The sequence below is a fragment of the Sus scrofa genome, chromosome 4 (genome assembly GCF_000003025.6).
Source record: "Sus scrofa isolate TJ Tabasco breed Duroc chromosome 4, Sscrofa11.1, whole genome shotgun sequence".
Classification (NCBI taxonomy): domain Eukaryota; kingdom Metazoa; phylum Chordata; class Mammalia; order Artiodactyla; family Suidae; genus Sus; species Sus scrofa.
In genome coordinates this window covers 117,114,231-117,140,519 of record NC_010446.5, presented here as the reverse complement: position 1 = coordinate 117,140,519, position 26,289 = coordinate 117,114,231, and the positions used below count along the sequence as shown (strand labels likewise).

At 39.8% G+C, this 26,289-nt stretch overlaps 1 long non-coding RNA gene across 4 annotated transcripts in view; it reads left to right on the top strand.

Annotated features, from left to right (window-relative positions):
- The window catches only part of LOC106508363, a 169,992-nt gene that overhangs the window by 128,465 nt on the left and 15,238 nt on the right, over window positions 1-26,289 (top strand). The gene's annotated exons all lie outside the window — the stretch shown is intronic.

Below are 26,289 nucleotides of genomic sequence, written 5' to 3'. Positions count from 1 at the left end.
TAGGCAACTTCTACATAGGCTGGCTGGTCGGTTCACTGCTCTTGCAGTACTTATCTCAGCATAGCTAATCTCTTTTTTTTAATTTTGGTCCCAGTCTCATCAGCACCAACCCAGTGCTTTGAAATGAATTGAAATGCTGTACTCTTTGAAGAGATGAGGATTAAGGCTTAAACTGGGTCTAGGGATGAGGTGAGGAGGAAAGAGCCCTCATAAATCTGGTACTTTTTTCTCTTGAGAGGTGAAATGCAATGACCCATACTCTATAAAGAGAGGAAACAGTAATTACAAGCTTTTCCTTTGCCATGTACACTGTCTTTGATTTAGAGCAGAGCAGAAGCCAACCAGCTATTTAGTCCTCTAGCATATTTAAGTGGGAGATTTGATTTTATATATATGACACCAGAAAATAGAAATCTTCATTCAGTTATGACTGTCTTTTCTTCTCTTTCATTTATTATAAGTAGTTCCATCTTTTTGTTTTACTTCAGTTTGTGTTCCTGATCTTTTTTCGTCCTAATATGCTAATGCGCTGCCAAATCATCCTATTTTTCAGTTCTATAGACAACTTTCCAGAATCCCAGAAATTCTTTTTTTCCAGCTAAAATGCTACCGCCACTAGCATTATTCCTAATGTCAATTTGAACTTCCTTACTCTAGCACACTCTGTGCAGGGTGAATCCTTGAATGGAGCTGCAGAGAATGAAAGATGGGTGTTCAGCCGAGCTCTGCCTATGTCTTTCCATGACCAAAAACGATTAGGTGAAAGGGGAAAAATTCAGTCAGCTATTGTTTTGTCTGTCTGGTCCCAAACAACTTATGTGACTATTTGGGGAAATTTTCTTAAGTTGAATTCAGTGTGTATTTTATGTACATTGGTAGTTGAGTTTTTATCATGTAGCTATATAGTATATGTTTTCTGTGAGAAGCAATTGCATTTTTTTTTTTTAAAGAGCCATTTCAGAAAGAAATGAGGTCAATGGCGTCTTGTTTTAGGGAGGGGGTAGCAAGGACGTCGGAGTGAGAGGAAGTCCTATATGTCAAAGGGCTCTGTGCACATTTTCCTGAAATGCCTCAGCTCAGTGTAAATGTAATCTGTTATTTTAACTCATTACAAGAGCTGTGTTTTGCCCTTTCTCACATTAAATTTGTAAAAATTCACAATTAATTCACATGAATATTATGAAATCAATAACATATATATGGTGAATCTTTCTATTTCAAGGATCCCTCCTAACAGGTCGCATTTCATCCTTTCTCAAGACCTCAAAAGTTGGATTATTGTTGGAGTTCCCATCGTGGCACAGCGAAAACGAATCTGACTAGGAACCATGAGGTTGCAGGTTCGATCCCTGTCCTTGCTCAGTGGTTAAGGATCTGGCGTTGCTGTGGCTGTGGCATAGGCCAGCAGCTACAGCTCCGATTCAATCCCTAGCCTGGGAACCTCCATATGCGCAGGTGTGGCCCTAAAAAAGTTGGATTATTGTTAAAAAAGTAAAGACATTTTGGAAGACTGCTGACCATTAGCCAGAGGGAAGGTCCCGAACCATCCAAATGTTCTCTAGCTGGCAAAGAAGTATGAAAAAAATTCTGGCCAGACCTGAACATGCTGGAACATCCAGGTAAGTCAGGGAAACATGTTCATGACACCCCGTGAAAAAATGAAAGGGTCAACAAAGTGTCACGTATTTCTGCGCCTCAAGTGGAAGCTTAACTTTTTCTTTTTTTTTGTCTTTTGAGGGCTGAGCTCACAGCATGTGAAGGTTCCCAGGCTAGGGGTCAAACCGCAGCTGTAGCTGCTGGCCTACACCACAGCCACAGCAACACCAGATCTGAGCCATGTCTGTGACCTATGCCACAGCTCACGGCAATGCTGGATCCTTTACCCACCACGTGCGGCCAGGGATTGAACCTGCATCCTCATGGATGCTAGTCAGATTCGTTTGCACTGAACCACGCTGGAAACTGCTAGAAACTTCAGTTTCAAAGGATACGGGAACTTCATTTTTATTCTTCTCCTCCATTTTGCATATTTCAGGTTCATATCAAATTGTTCCTTGGATTCATAAAAATATGTAAGGACTACATAAAGAAAGACTTAGGCATCAAGTCATCAAGTCACCTGACACAGCTTCCGTTACGTGCATTCAGGAAAGCAGACTCTATCACAGGCCCAGTGTTAAATGAATAAGCACTGTTTTCTCACCATGTTTTGATTTTACACTTAATGCAGCGAGTGCAAGAACACTATTCAGTAAACATTCCAGGATTTTGTCTGGGCAAGTACTGATCTCAAATTTCTGATGTCTACCAATGTCAGGCATATCGGATGGTAGATTGTGAAGTAAACGTTTTAAGATAAAAGTGCAACTTAAGTATTTATGAATTGTTTGAACATTGTTAGAAGAAAAAAGTCATGCTATTTATTTTTCAGAATGGGGTGTGATACTAGACTAAATTCCACAAAATGTGAAAAACTAAAGGAAAAATATCAGGTCAGAACCAGTTATTTTTATTCTGAAGATACAGCTAATAAATGTGGATATATTCATAAAATATATGTGGAAGGATACATAAGAAACTAGAAACTGGTTGCTTCTGAGGAAAGGAATTGAGGGCCCAGCAGGCAGGGAGACTTCTCCCAGTTTACACTGTTATAATATTTTTAAATTTAATTTAATTTAATTTTTTTTTTTTTTTTTTTTAGGGCCGAATCATGGCATATGGAGGTTCCCAGGTTAGAGGATCTAATGGGAGCTGTCGCTGCTGGCCTACACCACAGCTCACAGCAATGCCAGATCCTTAACCCACTGAGCAAGGCCAGGAATCGAACCCGCGTCCTCATGGATGCTAGTCAGATTCATTTCTGCTGAGCCACGACGGGAACTCCTGTTATAGTATTTTAATTTCTTTCCTTATACGTGTGTAACTAAAACCAAAACAAAACAGTAAAACCGAGAATAGTATTTTACAAATGCAAAAGGTTTTACGGTAAGCCTCTATTTCTATAAAACTAAAAGCAAGTGCCTGATCAGTAGATTCTGTTACTGAACCAAACCTGAGTCTGCTCACCCGACACACAGCAAAACCGGTTAACTGATACCCAGTTGCAGTGAAAGAAAATACAGCCTCTACTTGCAAGGCGCCATGCAAGGAAAATGAGCAGCTCGTGATCAAAAGACCCAAACTCCCTGGTGAGTTTCAGGGCAAGGTTTTTATTTTATTTTTTTTAACATTTTATTTTATTTATTTTTATTTTTATTTTATTTTTTTGTCTTTTTGCCATTTCTTGGGCCGCTCCCGCGGCATATGGAAGTTCCCAGGCTAGGGGTCGAATCGGAGCTGTAGCCACCGGCCTACGCCAGAGCCACAGCAACGCAGGATCCGAGCCGTGTCTGCGACCTACACCACAGCTCACGGCAACGCCGGATCGTTAACCCACTGAGCAAGGGCAGGGACCAAACCCGCAACCTCATGGTTCCTAGTCGGATTCGTTAACCACTGCGCCACGACGGGAACTCCCAGGGCAAGGTTTTTAAAAGGGGTGAGGGTGCAGCGTGCATGGCTTTCTTCTGATTGGTTGGTGGTGAGGTAACAGGGTGATGTTTCTTACCAGCCTGGAGCCTACATGCTTGTGGTCACTGTCATCTCCCCGGGTGAGGGTCTTAGTTCCTGCAGAACGACTCCAAGATGCGTGTCAGGTTGTTATATATATTCCTTGAGGAGGAACTAGGATTCCGGCTTTATTGCTGAACTGATACTATTACTTTTCTTACTTAACTGCTTTTCTTTTGTCCCTGCATCCCATCTCTTCCCTAATTAGTAACTGCTTGAGTGTGCTCTTTGCAACTCGGGAAAGCCTAGAAGACTCAATCCTTTTACTACAGACAAGACGCAGGGGACACACTGGGACTTTTGTTCCCTGAAGGGCCCTGCAGGGTCCTTCTCAGTTTCAACCCCCCCTTTTCTTTGATAGTCCTCATATTCCTTTGATGGGAACAGGAATGGGGCATGAAAGAAGATGAAGTGTTAGATACAGAGGTTAATGATAAATTTGGCAGAGAAACACAGATTTAGGGGGACTCAGTTTTAATTCTACGCTATAACCTCGATATAAATAAAAGTGTGTGATCAAGGGTGATTTTGTTTTCCTGGAAATACTCATTCATTTGTAAACTCTTGAGAACTCCCCAAATGTTTTCATTAGCTCTTCTGTTTTTCTTGTCTTCCTCTATGATTGTCATATTGAATTGCAGTGTTTTGCCCCCAATACCACACACACACACACACACACACACACACACACACACACACACGAAATCAGCTGATATATTTTCTTCAGTAGTTCCAAGCAAAGTCTATTTGATACTTTTAACGTCTTTTTCTTTCTTTAATATTGGATCAAGCTGCAACAAAAATTAAAGCTCTGGCTTTCACAGCAGAGGCAATTAAGATATTCAAGTGTTTCTCTTGCTAGCCAGACAGAGTTCCATCACACTTCTGTTTGATGTGACCCATATCCCCCTGGGCCCAAGCCAGAAGGTTCAGTAGCTGAGTCTGAAGGTAAATTAGAATCCCAGTGGAAGCGAATGGCTGGTGTGGACAGGGAGTGGGCCTGCAGGGTGTTATGAGATGTGTCCCTTCCAGTTTACCGCAGACCTTCTCTGCTAAGGGGTAAATATCACTGCTCTTCATGCAAATAGACAACCACATAGCAAAACCAAAAACCCAAAAACCCAAAAACCCACTCTCTTTCTTTGTATTGGGTGCATTGGGTTTATAGACATACCTTGGTTCTCCTTTTTCATTGAGGCTCGTAAGACTAAATTCTTTCCAATGGAATCATTTGAATTTAATAATATGGCTCAAATTGGCTCATCAAGCCATTTTCTAGCAAAAAGGGCTTCCTATATAGGGGCCTGCTGAGAGCTTGCAGGCAGCCAAAATGATCAGCTCTGTTCAATTCTGCCTGTTACGCCTGAGATGAAGAATGCTTTGACCAACAATGAGAGAGGACCCTCCTTCACCTTCGGCATTCCTCTTTCAAGCCAGCGTGTAACCTCAGGAAAGAATCACTTTTATGTGGCCTCTTCATATGTAATTGCCTACGTAACGTGGCTATGTAAAGGCATTGTCACACAGTGGTGAAGGATGAAAGCTTGAAGTCAAACAGACCTAAATTCAAATTCCAGCTCTGCTGCTTACCACACATGGGATCTTGGGAAAGTTACTTAACCTCTTTCACTTTGCTCGTTTGTGAACAACAGTTTGCTGCCAGGAATTCTTCTTTTTGAAATATAGCAAGTGCATAGTCCAGGGCCTATAATATAAAGGGCTATTGTCCTAATTACTAAAACATTTCTTGTACCTAACGACCACACAGAAATATCCAAGGCAAGTATGTAGGAACTGACAGCTGGCCCTTTCTAGATCCTCTCCCCCACCCCTCACTCCTGAACCCACTCCTCTCAAACAAACATTGCACTGACATTACACTTGATCAGGTGACCAGTGCCATTCACGTTGCGAAATGCAGTGGCCAGCCTTCTGTCCTCATCTCAGTTAAGCAAGCAGCAGCATTTGAAATAGTGACTCTTGCATTCCATTGACTGCTCTTCGTCTTTTTTCTAATATCTAGACATTGGAGCTCTCAGGAGCTCAGTTCTCTAGGTGCTTCTCTGTAATCGCTTCCCTGGTGACCTCTCCCAGCCTCGGAGCTTGACTAGCATGTAATGCTCCCGACCCCCCTACCCCACCCCCCGGGTTACAGCTCCCATCCAGACCTCCCACCTGAACTCCAAACTTGGATGTACTCCCTGGCTTGGTCTCTACCTGGATGTCATGGGTGCCCACTCAAACTCTGCATGTCTAGGACTGAACACACTGGTCTCTTCATGACTCTGTTGCTCCTGCAGCCCCATTTCCGTAAATGAAAATGCTTTCATTCAGTTGCACAGCTAAATACTTTGGAGTCACCCTTGCCGCGTCTTCTTCTTTCTCACACCCATACCCAAGCCATGGAGAAATCCTGTTGACTCAGCCTTCAAAATCTCTCTAGAAATAACCACGTAACACCACTTTCTCTTCTGTAACCCTGGCCTCTCCCACATTTCATCTTGATTATTGTCGAAAAGCCCTAACAAGCCTTCTTTCTTTCACCGCGGCATCTCCGGACTATCCTCCAAGATCAGCCAACATGATTCAACTGTAACATAATTTATATCCTGTCAGTCTTCTGCTCAAAACTCTCCACTGGCTTCCAACCTCACTTGGAGGGAAAACCAGACAAGCCCTACGCAGTCTGGCCTCATCTCCTACACTCTGCCTCACCTCCTCTGCTCCAGCCACATGGCCCTCCCGGTTTTCCTTGAACCTGCTAAACACAGTCTCAGATGGGGGCTTCTGCACCTGTTTCCCTTCTCAAAATGCTCTTCTCATGGATGGCCATGTATCCAGTCTCTCATCTCCTTTACATCCTTCTTCAAATGCCATTTCCCGTGTGATTGTGCTTACCAATTTATCTAAATACACAGTCTCCTTTTGCTTTGTGTCTTGGCTTCCTTCTTGCTTGATTTTTCTTCACAGTACTTCCACCTTTGAAGTGATTATATAGTTTGCTTATGCCCCTTGTCTATTTTCTATCTTCCCCCACTTTACTGCAGTCTGTAAGATCAGGGATTATTGTGTGACTTGTTAATGGCTGTATCTCCTGTGCAGTGTCTGACATTTAATAGGTACTATTAAATAAAGCCTAAATCAACTCTGAATAAAGATTTGTTTGAGTGACTGCATTAGAGAATGGATGAATGCCTTTGAGAGAATGCAGTTCCTATCATATATAGTGTGAAAGCAAATTGTGCAAGGAGTCAGGGATCTGAATTCTGGTTTTGCCTGGGCCTTCTATGAACTGCATTTCCCATAGCAGACTAGTAGTTCCACCTCTAAGCCTTTTTTTTTTTTTTTAACTAATCTTTAAAACCTATCTTGCAAGGCTATAATAGTCTTCAAATATAAGGTTATTTCAGGGAGTGCAGTGCCATGTTACACAAAGCAGGGTGGTTCCTCCTTATCCCTCCCCCACCCCAATATACTCACAATCTCAGGTTTATATCAGTCTTACCTCAGGAAAATGAGGTTCTATATGGAACAGATTTTTTTAAATTGTCACTGAAATAAATTTCCAATTAGGTAAACATTGTAGGTGGGAGGCATTGCCATCTTTTAGGGCACATGAGAAGGAAATGGGAAGACATTATTAGATGCCTTTCTTTCTCTCCCTGCCCTCATATTAGAGATAGAGTTGGAACAAGAAATGAAATGGATTTTGCATTTTTCATGTTTAACCAGCCTCCTCTGGTTTGCATAGTCATAATAGAATTCAAATGACCATTTTTGAGGTTTTTCTATTTAGTCCCCTAACTTTGTCCCAGCTAGGACAAGTGAATAGCTAATGTGTTGTACTCTGTATTTGTAAATATGTTGCAGGGCAGAAACAAAGGAATGCCCTAAAACTTTTAAATATTTTAAAGGTATATTTATTGAATTATTTTATAGGTTTCTAGAATTTTTAAAAATATTTTCTCCCAGTAGGATGATAAGACAATATAGTAAATTGCACTATACCAGTGCAAATCCCCCTGAATTTATTTTCTAATGACTATGCTCAAAATTTCTCTCCTCTATGAGGCACTTCTGGAATAGATTCTCAATGGTACTTTTGATTGACTAATGTGTTACTTGGTCAGGTCCTGAACTTGCATTTATTTAGGAAAAGCTACCTTGAAGAAATAGTGCAAATAATTTGTGCAAGTAAGATTGGGGAAGTGGAAGGTTAAAATAAGCACCAGACAAGTCAATGTTTGGAAGTGACTCTTCACGTACAAACAGTTCTCGTGTTGAGATATTTTTTAGGCCCCTGTTAAAGGGACTCTAGCACTAGATCTGCTTTCCACACACTTCAGTCTCAAGATGCATCTTCAGCATGAGCTCTTGACCAGACTGTCTTGGCTCGTTTCATACCTCGCCCCTGAGCGCTGGCATTTATCCCATGTGCCTGCTCTGGCCTGTTCCCATCGAGTTCGCCATCCTCAAAAAGCCTTTTTGTATTTGTCCTACCCAAGTCTTTTTTGTAAGTTGATGACCCATTCCTGGTCTATACAGCACACATTGAGTGAGAGACATAGACAGCAATATAGATTTTTTTTTTTTCCATTGGAGCTCTTAAAGGTTTTCAGGCACGGGACTGGGATAATCAGTTCTGTATAGTGGTGTAAGATAGAGCTGGGACCAGAGAGACCGGAGAGAGAGAGAACAGTGTAAGAAAGTATAAAAACACCTTGAACTGGAGTTCCTGTCATGGCGCAGTGGAAACGAATCTGACCAGTATCCATAAGGATGCAGGTTCAATCCCTGGCCTCAGTCAGTGGGTCAAGGATCCGGCATTGTCGTGAGCTGTGGTGTAAATCAAAGACACACCTCAGATCTGGCATTGCTGTGGCTGTGGTGTAGGCTGGTGGCTACAGCTCCAATTTGACCCCCTAGGCTCGAAACCTCCCTATGCCACAGGTGCTGTCCTAAAAAACAAACAAAGAAGCAAACACCTTGAACTATGGCATAGACATGCAAGAAATAGTTGAGTGTTTAAAGGAAGTCCCGCTATTTCCACATGTTGTTTGCAATATCTTATTCTATCCATAAGGGATTTTTTTTTTTTTTTTGTCTTTCTGCCATTTCTTGGGCCGCTTCCGCGGCATATGGAGGTTCCCAGGCTAGGGGTCGAATCGGAGCTGTAGCCACCGGCCTACGCCAGAGCCACAGCAACGCGGGATCCGAGCCGCGTCTGCAACCTACACCACAGCTCACGGCAACGCCGGATCGTTAACCCACTGAGCAAGGGCAGGGACCGAACCCGCAACCTCATGGTTCCTAGTCGGATTCGTTAACCACTGCGCCACGACGGGAACTCCCATAAGGGATTTGAATAATCCAGAGGATAGCATTTTCATTGTTAACTCTGTTAACATAGCAAGAAGTATCTGACAGTTTGCAACACGACAATAAAGGAAGAAAACTCAAAAGCAGTCTCTGGGAGTTCATCATCAGGTGATAGATAATCCCTTCCTCAACTTCTCTCACATCTCCCAGGAACAAGAATACAGTAAATTATTTGCATTTTATTGGCATCTATGAGCCAACTTCTATTTTCCCTCCACTCACCTCCCCATCCTCTGCCAGACTGGGTTGGTGCCATACCTATGCACTCCCATAGTACTCTGTTCCTACTTCTAGCCTAGAAAGTAAGATGCCCTTTTTCAAGTCCATGGTCCCTTGTCTGCAATTCCAAAAGTCCACAAAGTTATGAAAGCCAAAAGTTTATTTTATAACGCGTTCCAAAACCTACCGGCGGCAAAATCTGACCGAACGGGCATGAGTTTATTCATAATGTTTTACTACAGAAATGTTGCTATATTTGTTTATAGGAAGCTCCCCCAGGCTCCATGGAGGTGTTATGTGTTACCTGTAACATGTATTGTCTTACCTTTCTAAAAATCTGCAAAGGATGTTGGTTCTGAAACTCTTGTGGCCCCAGTGCTTTGGATAGACTTGTGGAGCTGTACTGTCATCTGATTGCTAGTCTGTGTCCCCCCACCCCACCCCCCGACAAGGGTGACATCTCTGAAATCAGCCCTGATTCTTTACACCTGCCTGGCATCTAATGGGTCTCAACAAGTGTAGAACCAAGGAATAAACAAATGAATATTCACTATCAATTTAGCATATTTAAATTTATCAGCTTTCTCTGCTCCTTTTTTTCCTCCTCTGCTCTTATTTTTATTTATTTATTTATTTATTTATTTATTTATTTATTTATTTATTTCCCCACTATACAGCAAGGGGATCAAGTTATCCTTACATGTATACATTACAATTACATTTTTTCCCCCACCCTTTCTTCTGCTGCAACATGAGTATCTAGACAAAGTTCTCAATGCTACTCAGCAAGGTCTGCTTGTAAATCTATTCTAAGTTGTGTCTGATAAGCCCAAGCTCCCGATCCCTCCCAATCCCTCCCCCTCCCATCAGGCAGCCACAAGTCTCTTCTCCAAGTCCATGATTTTCTTTTCTGAGGAGATGTTCATTTGTGCTGGATATTAGATTCCAGTTATAAGTGATATCATATGGTATTTGTCTTTGTCTTTCTGGCTCATTTCACTCAGGATGAGAGTCTCTAGTTCCATCCATGTTGCTGCAAATGGCATTGTGTCATTCTTTTTTATGGCTGAGTAGTACTCCATTGTGTATATATACCACCTCTTCCGAATCCAATCATCTGTCGATGGACATTTGGGTTGTTTCCATGTCCTGGCTATTGTGAATAGGGCTGCAATGAACATGCGGGTGCATGTGTCTCTTTTAAGTAGAGTTTTGCCCGGATATATGCCCAAGAGTGGGATTGCGGGGTCATATGGAAGTTCTATGTATAGATTTCTAAGGTATCTCTAAACTGTTCTCCATAGCGGCTGTACCAGTTCACATTCTCACCAGCAGTGCAAGAGGGTTCCCTGCTCTTATTTTTTAAGTGCTACTATTTTGAGAAAGGAGAGTCAGGACGAACAGTCCTTTTTTATTTCTTTTTTAAATTGAAAAACACAAATATTTGGCCACTGAAAAATCCACAACAGAACCAAAAATAATATCATGTTTCCTAGTTTTTAGAAGTGTGTTTTCTTACCCAGATAAGACATATTACAAATGCCAGCAACTCAAAGGCCAAGAGAAACAACTTTCTTTAAAATGCTATGGAAATCTTACTAGTTAAAAAATTAAAAATATGATATAGGCAAAGATATAGTGAAATACATTCTCAAACAATGTTAGTAGCAGTGTGGGTTGTTAGAATCTGTCTAGAAAGCACTTTATAGTACAAATCGAGAAAGATTAAAAAGTTTAAATCCACAGTAAAATGAAGGAGAATATTTAGCACATGTTATCTAAGAAACATTCGCTTTCTTGAGGTGCATCAGTTTTGTTATTTCTTCAGAAGAGTTGAGCACATGAGTTACTTTCTCTGAAAGCAGCCAATATTTAGTTTTATAAGAGCTGCTATGTTAATATTTTTATGTAAAAGTTTTTAATACTTTGTTTTGTTTAAACATCCTTTTAAAATGTTACAGCTCTATCTTGTCTTAACATGTTACATAAGTACAGGGGAGCCTAAAAATCTCTCATATATAATATGCTTTTTTGGTTTTGGCTAATAATTCTATTACTATATTACAATGCACAGGACTTTTTTGAACACCCTATCAAAACAGTGTGGACAATGCATAGTAACCTCCACATTGTTTGAAACAAAGTACAGGTAGAAAAACAGAAGCTGCTCTATGTACACTAAATCTGAAGGGTTTTAACATGGGAATTAGAGGCTTCCACAATCATTGGAAGGATTGGGAAATTAAAGATCAGCTCAGTTTGCATTGCCAAGGTCATTGGCCTCAAGAACTTTCTGGGAAGCCTTTGTTTCTCTCAAGATTCTCCAGGACAAGCTCCTACAAACCCTATAAGCTTGCAGCACCAAATCAGATAATTCTCCAGTAGCCACCACGAGCCATCTCAATTGTCTATGGGACCAAAGAGGGTAATTTGCAGGAACTCATCCAAAGGCTGCTGTGAACCTCGGGTCTACTGTCAGCCAGCATGTCTGTCACTGCCCTAGGAGAGCCATCGCTTCTGCTCCTCCCCATTCCAGTGTCACCTAAGTGCCTGCAGCTGGAAGACTCCACCCAGAACCATCTAGGAAGGGGATTCTAGGAACAATAGTTCTTAGTTTTGCCTCTGAAATTTTCAGATCATAAATGGGGAAGAATGATGCTTAACAGATGATGCTTACATTTGTTTCAGTGTTGACCACTGCATGATAAATTTTCTTTACTGCTTTTTTATGCTATTAGTATTCTTTCAGTCAAATTCACTGTTATTTGTTGACTGAGAGGGAGAAATCTCTCAGCAAGCAAGTAAAGCAAAGTGCAATTGAAATCATCCTTTTTTGTATGATTATTTTTTCAGCCTTCAAATGTTCTATTACCATTGATTTTTTTGAATCAATATCCAAACTATGCCAACATAGGTCATTTGATTAACATGTCTCTTGGGTAGGGTGACAATATTGTTTATTTATTTAATTTTTATTTTTTAAATTGAAGTATAGTTGCCTTACAATATGTTAATTTCTGCTGTACAGCAAAATTACATTCTTTTCAAAATTAAATTTTTTTTTTTTTTTTTTTTTTTTTAGAGGCGCACCTGCAGCATATGGAAGTTCTCAGGCTACGGATTGAAATTGGAGCTGCGGCTGCTGGCTTACACCACAGCCACAGCAGTGCCAGATCCACTGGATCCTAGCCACATCTGTGACATATGCTGCAGCTTATGGCAATGCCTGATCCTTGACCCACTGAGCCAGGCCGGGAATGGAAGCCATATCCTCATGGATACTATGTCAGGTTCTTTTTTTTTTTTTAATTGTTATTTCCCAATTCTTTTTCCTACTGTACTTATGACAGAGCATGTCAGGTTCTTAATCCACTGAGCCACAGTGGGAATTCCACAAACTTTTTAAAATATTCTTTTCCATTATAGTTTATCACAGGATATTGAATAGAGGTCCCTGTGCTATAGAGTAGGACCTTGTTGTTGTCCATTCTATGTATATAATAGTTTGCATCTGCTAATCCCAAACTCCTGCTCCATCCCTCTTCCATCCTCTCTCCCCTCAGGCAACCACGAGTCTGTTTTCTGAGTCTGTGTGTCCATTTAGTCCATTTCTGTTTCACTGATAAGTTCATCTCTGTTATATTTTAGGTTCCATGTATAAGCGATGTCATATTGTATTTGTCTTTCTCTTTCTGACTTACTTCACTTAGTATGATAATCTCTAGGCACATCCATGTTGCTGCAAGTGGCAATATAATTTATTATTTAAACTAAGAAACGTTTAATAATGAAAAAGGATTCCACTAACAAGGACAATAGGCATAAACCTGGACTGTCAAGGACAAATTGAGATGTCTGGTCACTCTTTTTTTATTGAGGTATAGCTAATTTACAGTATTAGTTTCAGGTATACAATAGAGTGATGCGAAATTTTTAGGGAATTCCCTGGTGGTCTAGAAGTTAGGACTCAGTGTTTTCCCCTCTGAAGCCCAAGGTCTGGGAACTGAGATCCCACCAAAACCACTGTATGCCACATGCTCCCCCCCCCCCATTTTTTTTTTATAGATTATACTCCATTAAAGCTATTATAAAATATTGGCTATATTCCCTGTACAATTGAATTCATCCTTGATCCACAATGCTGTCTATTAAAAATTGTTGCTAGTTGGTTCTTCATTCCAAAATGCTGAGGCTCAAAAAGCTGAAGTAACATTAAATATTACCATTAATCTTTTTGTGTAAGGTAAGGCAAACTACAAGTAAGAAAACAAAGTTTTCATTGATACAGTTTCTAGAAGGAACTTTGTACTTAAGACTTCTACTTGGAAAAAAAATCTCAGAGTTCCCATCGTGGGCTCAATGGAAACGAATCTGACTAGAATGCATGAGGATGCATCCCTGGTCTTGATTAGTGGGTTAAGGATTTGGTGTTTCTGTGGCTGTGGTGTAGGCCAGCAGCTACAGCTCTAATTTGGCCCCTAGCCTGGGAACCTCCATATGCCGTGGGTGTGGCCCTAAAAAGTAAAAAAAAATAAATACTCTAATATTCTTCATTGTCTATAAAAATGGCAACTACCATATCCTCAAACTCAAATTAGATATTTACTTCTTTTAAAAATTGGTAAATGTATTTTGAATACTTGATGGTTTTCTAATTCTCTCAACTTTTTTTTTTAAGATTTATTTTGGCTCAAAGATAGCATGTGCATTGTACATGAGTTTGTAGCTTTTTCTGTATTTTGAGAAAATTTTAAGGGAATAAAATTCTGCTTTATAAAACAAACTCTCAAGATGTGAATAATACCAAAAAGGACTTTTGATAAAACACTCATGGCCTAAATGGAATAAGATAACAAAATTCTTATTAAAATTAGAATGCCAGTACACAAGCATATTAAAAAGATTAGAGTTTTGATAGAATATATCATCTATAATTCTGCCTTGCATTATAATTTATAATTTTATAAATATTTGTTGGTTCAAAAAAGATACAGCATTCTTTGTGTCATCTAAGTCACTTTCTCTGGATATTCAATTTATTCAATATGATGTCATTTTGTTTCATTTGATTAATTTTATCTGATCTCAATTTAACTCTTTATCCATTTATAAGTTGTTAATAACTATGTACTAAAATAACAGTTATCATTAATTATTCCAGCATTTTACTATGAAATAATAAGTACCCATTTGTATTTCAAATGACATAGAAGCAGACATTAATCGGCAAGGCAGTCCAGGAAAATTAATCTAGCAGGACTGAATAGAATGAACTAAGAAAATAGGCTTAAGGCAGAGATACATTGGCTAGGACTCTATGGCCATTATTTGAACAAGAGTTAATGAGGTCATCAAGTAGAAAAGAGACTGAAAAATGGAAAAAGCCATTATTTAAACAAGAGTTAATGAGGTCCTCAAGCAGGAAAGAGGCTAAAGAAATGGAAAGAAAGGGCAATTGTGAGATGTAAGGAGAATTGATAGGTTTTGGTAACTGGCTTAAGGTAAGAAGCAAGAGAGATGATCAAAGATTATGCTTCGATATTTTAGACAGAAGATAATGAGTATGAGAGAAACATGAGGCGATGGTAATACAGAGTATAGAGAAGGCCAAGGATAGCCTTTTGAGGAAGCACTACCCTTGAAGAGTATGTAGGAAGGAATGAGCAGAAAGAAAAAGAGAAGAAGAATAAAAATAATCTTACAAAGCCACAGGAAAAGGATTAAGAAGACATTGGACAACAATATTCAGTGTTACAGAAAAGGCTGGAGTTGGTGACTCAGAAGGCCTTTAAGAACATACGGTTCCACCGAGCAGTGAGAATAGAAGCTAGATTTTAAAGGATTAAAGAACAAATGAGGAATCAGAAAATATGACATTATTTTTCTTCCAAAAAGAATATATAATCAAGCCATTTAAAAACCTGGAAGTATCTTAAATGCATATTACTAAGTGACAGAAGCCAATGCGAAGAGGCTCTATCTTATATGATTCCAGCTCTCTGGCATTCTGGAAAAGGCGAAATTATGGAGACCATAAAAAGATGAGTTGTTAGCAAGGGTTAGAGGGGAGGCAGGGATGTGTAGACAGAGCACAGAGGATTTTTAGGGCAATGAAATTATTCGGTATGATACTTTAATGGTGAGTACGTGTCATTATACATTTGCCCAAACTCATAGAATGTACAACACAAAGGATGATCATAATGTAACTACGCCTTTGGGTGATAATGATACGTCAGTGCAGGTTCATCCATTGTAACGAAGGTACTTCTCTGATGCGGGATCTTGACCTGGGAGAGTTCTCTGCATATATGGGGGGAAGGGTATGTGGTCACATTCTGTATTCTCCACTCAGTTTTCCTGAGAACCTTAAACTGCTCTGAAAAATAACGTCTGCATTTTAAAAAGAATACATGATCCCTTTTCATTAACATAAACTTCTGGATTCTACTCATGTGTATACCACATTTATTGCACTATTTTATAGTGCTTACAAATTTCAACAAAATGTAACAACTTATTTTTGCGCCCAATGAAATAAAGAGAGTATGGTGGTATTGTGCAGTTAAATATATGATAGCTATATAGAATTGGTTACATAGCAGAATGATAGGATGGTGCTGAACTTTATACTAAGTATTATAAATAAATCAAGAAGTATTAGATCAGTCCTCAAAAGTTTATTACCTATTCCAGTTATTTATTGCTGTGTTAATAAATCACCCCCTGTGGGACAGAAATCCTGTGAAATCAGATTGTTATGATCATTATACAACTACAGATGTGATAAATTCATTTGAGTAATAAAAAATAAATATAAATAAAAAAAATAAATCACTCCAAAACCTCAGTAGGTTAAAGTAATCATCTGTTATTACATTTCACTTTTCTGCCCAAACAGAGCTGGGCATTTCTCAGTTGGGGTTCTTCAAACAGTTGCAATTAGTTGACAGCTGAGGTTGGAGTTCTGGGAAAGCTTCTTTACTCCCATGTCTCCTGCTCAGCTAAGATCTGCAACAGCTGGGGACTACTGGGCATTTCCATCTTTCTTTTCTCCAAGCGGGTGCTCTGTAAGCTTGGCTTGGGCTTCACACCACATGACAACTTAAGGAGCGAGCATTCCAAGAGACCCAAGCAGAAGCTTCAAGGCCTAGGAGGCAGTGTGGGAAGTCACGCAGCATCCTTTTCACTGAAGTCTATTAGGCAAAGCTGTTATAAACCAGCCCAGATGCAAGGGAGGAGATGCAGGGAAGGAAGAGCTGGATGGTCACCTTCTTGGGAACAAGTTACAGAGATTTATTTGGGGGAAAATAAACACATACATCCACAGAAATAAACATATCCCTATGAAAACAATTTGAGAATAATTTTATAAAGAGTGTTCAAGTATAAAACAATATGCAAAGGCAAAACCTTAGTAATTAATTTGGGAAATAAGATTAACTCATAGAGGTCTATTCAAAGATATTAAATATTTTTAGCCAGGTTTCTCAAGAGGTTGAGGACCTAATGCCTGCACTGACCCTTTTGAGATGCCTAATTAAGCAAGTGATGCCAAACTTTCTGGCCATGAGATAATTAATCCAGGACATCTCTCTCAATTTCTAAGTTCAAGATCTAAGGGCCAGGATATTTTTGGCCAAGCTCTCTTTTAATCTTGTAGTCTCAAGGCCGCCTCTATTTTCCCTGGTCTCTCTCTTAGTTCTTTGGCCCCTTAAGTCCACTCTTCTCTACATGTCCAGCTGCCCAATGGAAAATCTGCTATTTAGTTCTGTTTCTGCAGTTAATTATCAGCCCAACAAGCTTGAAACTTTTTCGCACTGAATGGCCAGGAAAGATCTTGTTTTCTTTCATTCCCTTTGCTTTAGTTAACTCTACTTTTCTTGCTTTTTTCTTCTTTCATTACATTTTAGAAAGACTTCTTCTATCTTGAATAATGTACACTCCTTCTTTGGAATGACATATATAAATAATGTTCATGTATAGATTGTTACTTTAATGTGATAAAAAATTTAATCTCTACCTTAGAAAATATTTTGAATGTCTCAGAGACTTTGCTTTGCTGCACACACAGACAGAATGGAGGGATATTTTAAGATTTCCTGTGATTAGAAAGGTATGGAAAGTTTGACTGATTTATATTGTGTTCTGACTTCCTGAGGCAGTTTTCCTAATGCTATTCCATTTAACTCATACCCTAAAACAAAGCTTGTTGGGTTTTTTTTTTTTTTAAATGAAAATTCAACCTAGAACTTTGCGTTTCAGTTTTGTTCTTTGTCTCTTAAGCTTAATTTCTATGGAATTTTATAGTAGTAGTAATTTTATAAAACTTCTGTTGGTGGAATGATTCTGGCAGCATTTGAGAAAAAGAATGCCCAGTTTCACTTTCAAAATTACTTTTAAAAATAAATAACTTGACTATTTAACATATATTTGCTGTTCTGTAATTGCATTTATTTATTTATTTAGCTACACTCTCTGCATGCAGAAGTTCCAGGATGAGGGATTGAACCTGCACCACAGCTGCTACCCAAGCCACAGCAGTGAAAATGCTGGATCCTTAATCAGCTACACCACCAGGGAACTCTCATAATTGCTTATTTCTGAACCACAAAATTTAAGATTTTATTATCTAGGAAGCTCCCGTCATGGCTCAGCAGTTAACGAACACGACTAGTATCCACGAGGACAGGGGTTCGATCCCTGGCTCCGCTCAGCGGGTTAAGGATCCAGCATTACTGTGAGCTGTGGTGTAGGTCACAGATATGGCTCGGATCCCTCATTGGCTCTGGCGTAGGCCGGCTACAGCACTGATTCAGCCCCTAGCTTGAGAACCTCCATATGCCATGGGTGAGGCCCTAAAAAGACACACACACACACACAAATATTTTATTATTTATTCTCTAATTACTTTGTGTATGAGAGGTCACATTTTTTTGCAATAAGTGTCCTTTGGGACAGGAGTCCCGTTTTATTGTTCTTTTATATACCGAAATCCTGTACCATGGTGTTAGACATATAGTTTGTAGAGGCTTCCTTGATAAATCAGTGTTTGTTACATTCTTTCAATTCAGTTCTTACAATTGAGTCTTTTTTTTTCATTTTTTTTATTACTCAAATGAATTTATCACATCTGTAGTTGTATAATGATCATAACAATCTGATTTCATAGGATTTCCATCCCACAGCCCAAGCACATCCCCCCACTCCCCAAACTGTCTCCTCCAGAGACTATACGTTTTTCAATGTCTGTGAGTCAGCATCTGTTCTGCAAAGTTCCGTCTGTCCTTTTTTCAGATTCCACATGTCAGTGAAAGCATTGAATGTTGGTGTCTCATTGTATGGCTGACTTCACTTAGCATGACAGTTTCTAGGTCCATCCATGTTGCTAAAAATGCTGGTATTTCGTTCTTTTTAATGGCTGAGTAATATTCCATTGTGTATATATACCACATCTTCTGGATCCACTCCTCTGTTGATGGACACTTAGGTTGTTTCCATGTCTTGGCTATTGTAAATAGTGCTGCAATGAACATCGGAGTACATGTCTTTGCGAGTCGTGGTTTTCTCTGGATAGATGCCCAGGAGTGGGATTGCTGGGTCAAATGGTAGTTCTCTTTTGAGTTTTCTGAGGAATCTCCATCCTGCTTTCCACAGTGGTTGCACCAATTTACAATCCCACCAACAGTGTACTAGGGTTCCTTTTTCTCCACACCCTCTCCAGCACTTACTGTTTGTAGACTTTTGGATGATGGCCATTCTGGCTGGTGTGAGGTGGTACCTTATAGTGGTTTTGATTTGCATTTCTCTAATGATGAGTGATGTTGAACATCTTTTCATGTGTTTCTCGGCCATCTGTATATCTTCTTTGGAGAATTGTCTGTTTAGATCTTCTGCCCATTTTTTGATGGGGTTGTTTGTTTTTTTGGTATGGAGCTGCAGAAGGTGTTTATAAATTTTGGAGATGAATCCCTTGTCAGCTGATTCACTTGCAAAGATTTTCTCCCATTCTGTGGGTTGTCTTTTTGTGTTGTTTAGGGTTTCCTTTGCTGTGCAGGAACTTTGACGTTTGATTAGGTCCCATTTGTTTATTTTTCTTTTTATTGTCAATACTCTGATAGGTGGATCTGAGAAGATATTGCTGTCGTTTATGTCAGATAGTGTTTGGCCTATGTTTTCCTCTAAGAGTTTGATAGTGTCTGGTCTTATATCTAGGTCTTTAATCCATTTGGAGTTTATTTTTGTGTATGGTGTTAGGGTTACAACTGAGTCTTACTTGGCCTCCCTAACCACACTCTACAGAAACATTATAGACTTTTCTATGGCTTAATTTAGTCTTAAACAGCTTTATTGGTTATTTGTACATAGGTCTTTCTGATATGAATCTTTCCCCTAAGAATTAAAACAGAGATGGGATCATTGAATCTTTCTGAAAAGATATCTTAGTCACCTGTTTTTTCATGGCTTTTTATTCATGTAGTATGGGAGTTGAGAACACGGCTCTGGAACAAGACTACTTGGGTTCAAATTGTACCCACAGTTGTGGGTTGTCCCACTTACTAGCTCTGTGTAGTCCTGGGGAACCTTTCTGCACCTCGGTTTTCTAAATTTTAAAAGGGACTTACAACAGCAATAACTACTTAATAGGGTTTTTGTGAGAATTAAATGAGCTTGCGCATAAAAGGAATAGAACACTTCCTAGTACATGGTAGTTGAGCAATAAATATTAGCTATTATTACCATTGCTTTGTTTATTTGGATTTAATGGTTTTCGTTCTTTGCTAATTGTATCCTCTTAATGATTTTACTAAGTGCCTCTTGAAGCAATCACATGTTTAAAATCATGTAAGTGGATAGCGTGCATCAATAAGCTTGTTTCTAAGCTGCATTCGGAGGATAAAAAGGGGGAGGGTCAGGAAAATTTCATTTTTCAGGACCACATTTAATCCTACCACTCTTCTTCAGTTAAAATTAAGAACCGTGTGTCAGAGATGCTGCTGTGGACTAAATGATTGTATCCTGTTCACATGCGGACACCTACTCCTCATCGTGATGGTATTTGGAAGTAGGACTTTTGGGGGGTCATGAGGTTGTGAAGGCAGAGCCCTCATGAATGGGAGTAGTGACGTCATAGGAGGCGTAGGAGAGCCGATCGCTCTCTGTCAGGTGAGGATACAGCAGGAGGGCGCCTGGCTGCAAACCAGGACAACAGCTTTTGCCGGGCACTAAATCAAAGGCATCTTGATCTTGCACATCCCAGCTTCCAGAACTGTGAGAAATAAATGTCTGGCGTTTACCAGTCACTGGCACTTTTTTTATAGCAGCCCAAACGGACCAGGACAGTTACCAATTTGAATAAACACAGGGCTTACAGCTTTGAAGATCTCACAGCCAGAGAGTCAGAAACACAAGATTTCTGTCCACTGGATTGTAGCGTGGTGTGGAATGTTATTATATTTGCGTGTTCTGTGGGATGAGCAATTTAGCAGTCTGGAAAAGTCAAGGAAGTCTCCAACCTATTGACATGCACATGAGCTGAGCCTTGACGATCGAATAGGAACTTGCTAGGCCAAAAAGGAGAAAGGTCATTCCAGATAGAAACAAGCACATGCAAATCATAGAGTCAGGGAATGGCCTGCAAGTCTGAGGAACTGTGAGAAGTCCAGACCTGCTGGAGTTTACAATATGCTATAGGAGGAGAAGTAAACACGCCTGGAAAAGCAGAGGCGTACTGGGAAGGATGTCTTTTTCTTTGTATGTCAAGTCAAAGAGTTTATATTTTATTCTGTAAGAAAGGGAGAGGCGGTAATAAAAACTTTTTTTTCAGTAGTGATCTTTTCAACAAAAAGATGACATGACCAGCAAGTGAGTGAAGATAGCCAGTGTCAGAAAGAGGGGAGTTTAAATGTCACCACCAGTACTGCAACAGCCATGTTTCCTAGAATCAATTTTTAAATCTCCCTTAATCTCCTGATGTAGTAATACTACAGCAATAGAGTTCCACCATATATGGTATCAGAGATAGTGCATTTTAAATCATCGATACTGTCCTTGGGGATAGTTAACTCCTGAACATTTTCCTCTCCCTGTGCCGTGCAGAAAGGAATCCTTGAAGGCAGGAAGGAAGAGAGACAGGACTAGATCGAAGTATTGGGACCAGTGAGGGTGCCGGTGCAATTGACCTTGAGAGTGTAGCACAGAATTGAGAATGGTGAAGAAGGGTGAGATTTCAAAGACATTTCTCTTCTGAGACAGCAAGGCCAGATCCCAGTTGCATCTGCAACCTACACCGCAGCTTGCAGCAACACCAGATCCTTAACCCACTGAGTGAGGCCAGGGATCCAACCCACATCCTCATGGATACTAGTTGGGCTCTTAATCTGATGAGCTACAACGGGAACTCCCATCTTCCATGTTTTATGCACCATTCGAGGTGCTGTGGATGAATAAGGTGTATTTTCTTCCTTGATGTTCTCAAAATCTATCAGGAAGACAGACACTGCTATGGATAAACACAATATACACAATGTTTTATATTCTATGAAAAAACACCATTCGCAGAAACATGGGTGAGCCTAGAGATAATCATGCTAAGTGAATTAAGTCAGACAGGGAAAGGCAAATATCATATGATATCATTTACATGCAGAATCTAAAATATGATGCAAATGAGCTTATTTATAAAACAGAAACAGACTCATAGACATAGAAAACAAATTTATGGTTACCAAAGGGGAAAAGAGGTGGCAGAGGGATAAATGAGGAGTTTGGGATTAGCAGTTACAAACTACTATATATAAGATAGATCAACAACAGAGACTACTGCATAGCACAGGGAACTATATTCAGCATCCTGTAATAATCCATAATGGAAAAGAATAAAGCAGAATATGTATGTGTATACATATATATGTACATATAAATAAATCACTTTGCTATACACTGGAAAATAATACAACCTTGTAAATCAATTCTATTTCCATAGGAAAAAAAAGATTTCTATTCTAAGTGGAGTTTTTGTAACAGCATCACCTTTCATATCTTTTCCAAGCGGAAAGAATGATTTACCGAACTATTGTTAAATTATGCAAGCACTGTCAGATTTCAGAATTTGTTCCTATTAATTGTAGGCACTGTGTATTCTCAGCACTAAATTCCCCAGATCGGTCTTTTATCTCTTATATATAATAGCTCAAACATATCCCGTTACAATTTTTTTAAGTTCAGAGTATAATTCGAGGCATCTCATTAAGATTGAAGATAAGCTCTTGGAGTCCTTGCGTGCAAGGTCTTGTAATCACAAACCTCAGCAAATACCAGTTCTGTAAAGTGCATGAGATTTTCGAGAAATGGAAAGAACCGTTAAGAATAATAAAAAAGAAAAAGTTAAATTACTGTGACATGTAAAGAAATGAGGCATTTCCAGAAAAGCAGTTTGTTCTTTTCGCTATTACTTTTCATTCTTCAAAACTGACTAATGAATAGCATTTTCAGTGAATTATAAACTTGTAAAACTTTCTGGATAGCATTGTTTATTTCACTGTGGCCTTTGTATCCTGAGTTCAACTCTTGCTGTTAACCTTTTCGTGGTTGCCAGTGGTTTCAGTTTCTTTTGCCTGGCACCCAGAAAAGTACCTCACTTTCTCTAAATTTATCATCTTTCCTACTATGTTATTGACCCATCATGATATATTGTGTTCTCTTAATCTTTACACTCAGAATTAAATAAAGAACTCACATTTGGAATATACTCTACCAAGATGGGTATTGGTTATATTTACATTAAAAAGAAAATATTTGATCTCTAGCTTATTAAATTCTATGTTTTCTGAGCATATCTAAACCCCTTCATCATGTGTATCCTTCTGAAGTGATCTGGTGTTTTTCTTCTAATTCAAACCAATTTAACAAACATTTATTGAGTGTCTGCATGTGCCAGATATAAAAGATGAAGAAGACCTGCCTTTAAGAAACTCAGGATCTAGGAGTTCCCGTTGTGGCACAGTGGAAACAAATCTGACTAGTATCCATGAGGACGTGGGTTCAATTCTTGGCCTCACTCAGTGGATTAAGGATCTGGCCTTGCTGTGAGCTGTGGTGTAGGCCTGGATCCTGTGTTTCTACAGCTGTGGTGTAGGCCAGCAGCTGCAGCTCTGACTTGACCCCTAGCCTGGGAACTTCCACGGGCCTCAGGTACGGTCCTAAAAAAATAAAAATAAAAAAAAAAAGGAAGGAAACTCACAATCTAATAAGGAGATGTAACAGGGGGCGGTTCAGAATAAAAATCCAGGTATGGAAATGGCTTAGGGTAAAAGTGGTAAAAGCAGGAGCAACCTGGAAGAAGCAGGGGAAAGCTTTGTCCAGGAAGTGTTTCTTGAACTGATGAGTCAATTCGGATAGAAATCTCCTAAGGTATGAAGAGGCATTTCAGACAAAGGCAAAAGTATCTCCCTCTCCCTCCCTGCCTCCCCTGTCTCTCTCTCTCTCTCTCTCTCTCTCTCTCACACACACACACACACACACACACACACACACACACACACACACACACACACGCACACACTGAGTTATAAATTCCTAGGTTGTGTGACAGGACAGGAACAGCCTTATTTAAAACCTTGGAAGACCCTAAGTAATGAGAAGGTATCCATCTTCTATACATAAAACAAAATAAAAACCAATTCTAAACTGCAGGCTAAGTGTAGGGAAATCTAACAAAGATCTAATTTTCAAAAAATTACTATTTGGGTGCATTTTTAATAGCAAATATAAAAAATCTATTCCTAATTTTTTTCTCATTTTTAAAGTATATTTTCAACTTACAGCTAAAAGCTAAATAATAATAAGAGCAAGTACAGCTAACTTTTACTGATGCCACACTGTATTTCAGGGGCTTTGATAAAATCTCTACATAGATTATTTCATTGAACCCTCCCAACAGCCTTACGGGGAATATACTATTATGCTAGTATTGTCATTATTATCGATTATAATTATTATCATTATCATAATTATTATTGAGGCTTAGAGAGTTTACTTAACTTATCCAGGGTCACATGGCTAGGATGGGATCCAACTAGGACTAAAGGACTGAGCAGTTTGGCTATAGAGCTGGAATGAAGTTTTCGCCTTGACATCATAAGGCAGCAAGTCTTAGCATGTGTCAAAACAGATGTGTTGGTAAGAGCCTTTGATCTTTGCAATGGTCTTTAAACCTTGGATCATCCATTTATTCAGTCAATATTTATTGAGCAACTACTATGTGCCAACACTGTGGTAGGCATTGAGGCTCAGAGGTGAATACTATGGAAGTTGTCTCTGCCCTCCAGGAGATACCACTGTATAGAAGAAAACAGAAATTAGAGACTAATCACAAATAAGTATAATAAGGATTATGACAAGGATGGTACGAAAAAAAATGTGACCTGATATAGAAGCCGATCACGTTCGGGAATTTGGGAATCCCTCTCTGAAGAAGTGAGAATTAATTACACTGACGTCTGAGGGATGAGCAGAAATTACCTAGGTGAACTGGAAGGGAAGAGGGTTTCACACAAGGTAAATACTATGTTTCGGTGAACATGCAAATGCCCTACCCAGATGCCCTTTAAGGGTGGACTTGATTCCGCAGGCTCTAACAAGAGCTGGCCACGTCTTCAGGTATTGCCTCAGCTGCAGAGAGCCTCCTTGCCCAAGGTCACATCCTCCCTACACACACCTGCCAGCTCTGTTGGGTCATTTTGGTTTCATAGCACCCCACATGACTGGCTGAGGCTGTCAGGCTTGCGTCATGGCTGGATGTCGCCTCCTTCCCAATCCTGCTTCCGCCCCCTCCCTTCCACTGGTGTTGATCTCAAGAACACTCCCTAATAAACATCCTGAACACTAAACCCTGCCTGAGCCTGCTTCCTGGAGAACCCAAAGTGCATTACAGCATGAAAAGCTTTGACGAATAAGGCATTCAGAACGGCTGTAGTTGGGGTGAGGGACAGAGAGATGTGCTGAGGCTAAAAAAGTGGACAGGGGTCAAATCCTGAGCTCCTGGTAAAACACACTAAGGGCTTTTCCTACCGGCAGTGGCTAGTAGGAAAGCCATCGTAAGATATTTAAGCAGGAATGACATGATCAAATTTATAGTTTTGAAATATGCAATGGACGGCAGGGGTGCTTTGACTACCAAGTTCCTATCTTTCAAAATCCTTTTCCCTTCTTGCAGATATTGATGGTAAAATAAAGATAGCAAGCTGCCTTTCCTGTCCTTGTATCATCTCTTTCCATCCCCATTTCCCGTGTCAATAAAAGCTACTAAATCTGCCCCATGGTTTATGCAGTTACAATCCTCTGAGACATGATCTAATGTTAGCTTCTTGAGAGACCACAGGGAATCGTATTCTGTGAGGACTTGGATGGTTGTTGGTTCTGTGATGATGAACGCAGACTGTTCAGTGTTGCTGGACAAATGTGTAGCAGTAAGTCACTGGAGACGGGACCTCCAGATACAGCATTGAAGACGGACCTGTCCTCCTGGCAACTGTACGTCTAGGTTCTGCTTTCTTATTTTGAATTTTCACCTTAATCCCCAGATGGGTGTGATATACAGGCGTTACATTGCCACAGTTCATTGTAGAAAGGAGTGACTGCCAGTTAAGATTGGAGTTTGTGGGAGTTCCCATCGTGGTGCAATGGTTAACGAATCCGACTAGGAACCATGAGGTTTCGGGTTCGGTCCCTGCCCTTGCTCAGTGGGTTAACGATCCGGCGTTGCCGTGAGCCGTGGCGCGTAGGTTGCAGATGCGCTCGGATCCCGCGTTGCTGCGGCTCTGGCATAGGCTGGTGGCTACAGCTCCAATTAGACCCCTAGCCTGGGAACCTCCATATGCCCCTCCATATGCTGAGGGAGCAGCCCAAGAAATAGCAAAAAGACAAAAAAAAAAAAAAAAAAAAAAAAGATTGGAGTTTGTTTTTTTTAAAAAAACCATATTCAGATATAACTGATGTACAATAACCTGCACAGAATTTAGACTATACAGTTTTGATAAGTTTTAGCCTATGCATATATCGATGAAACCATCATCACAA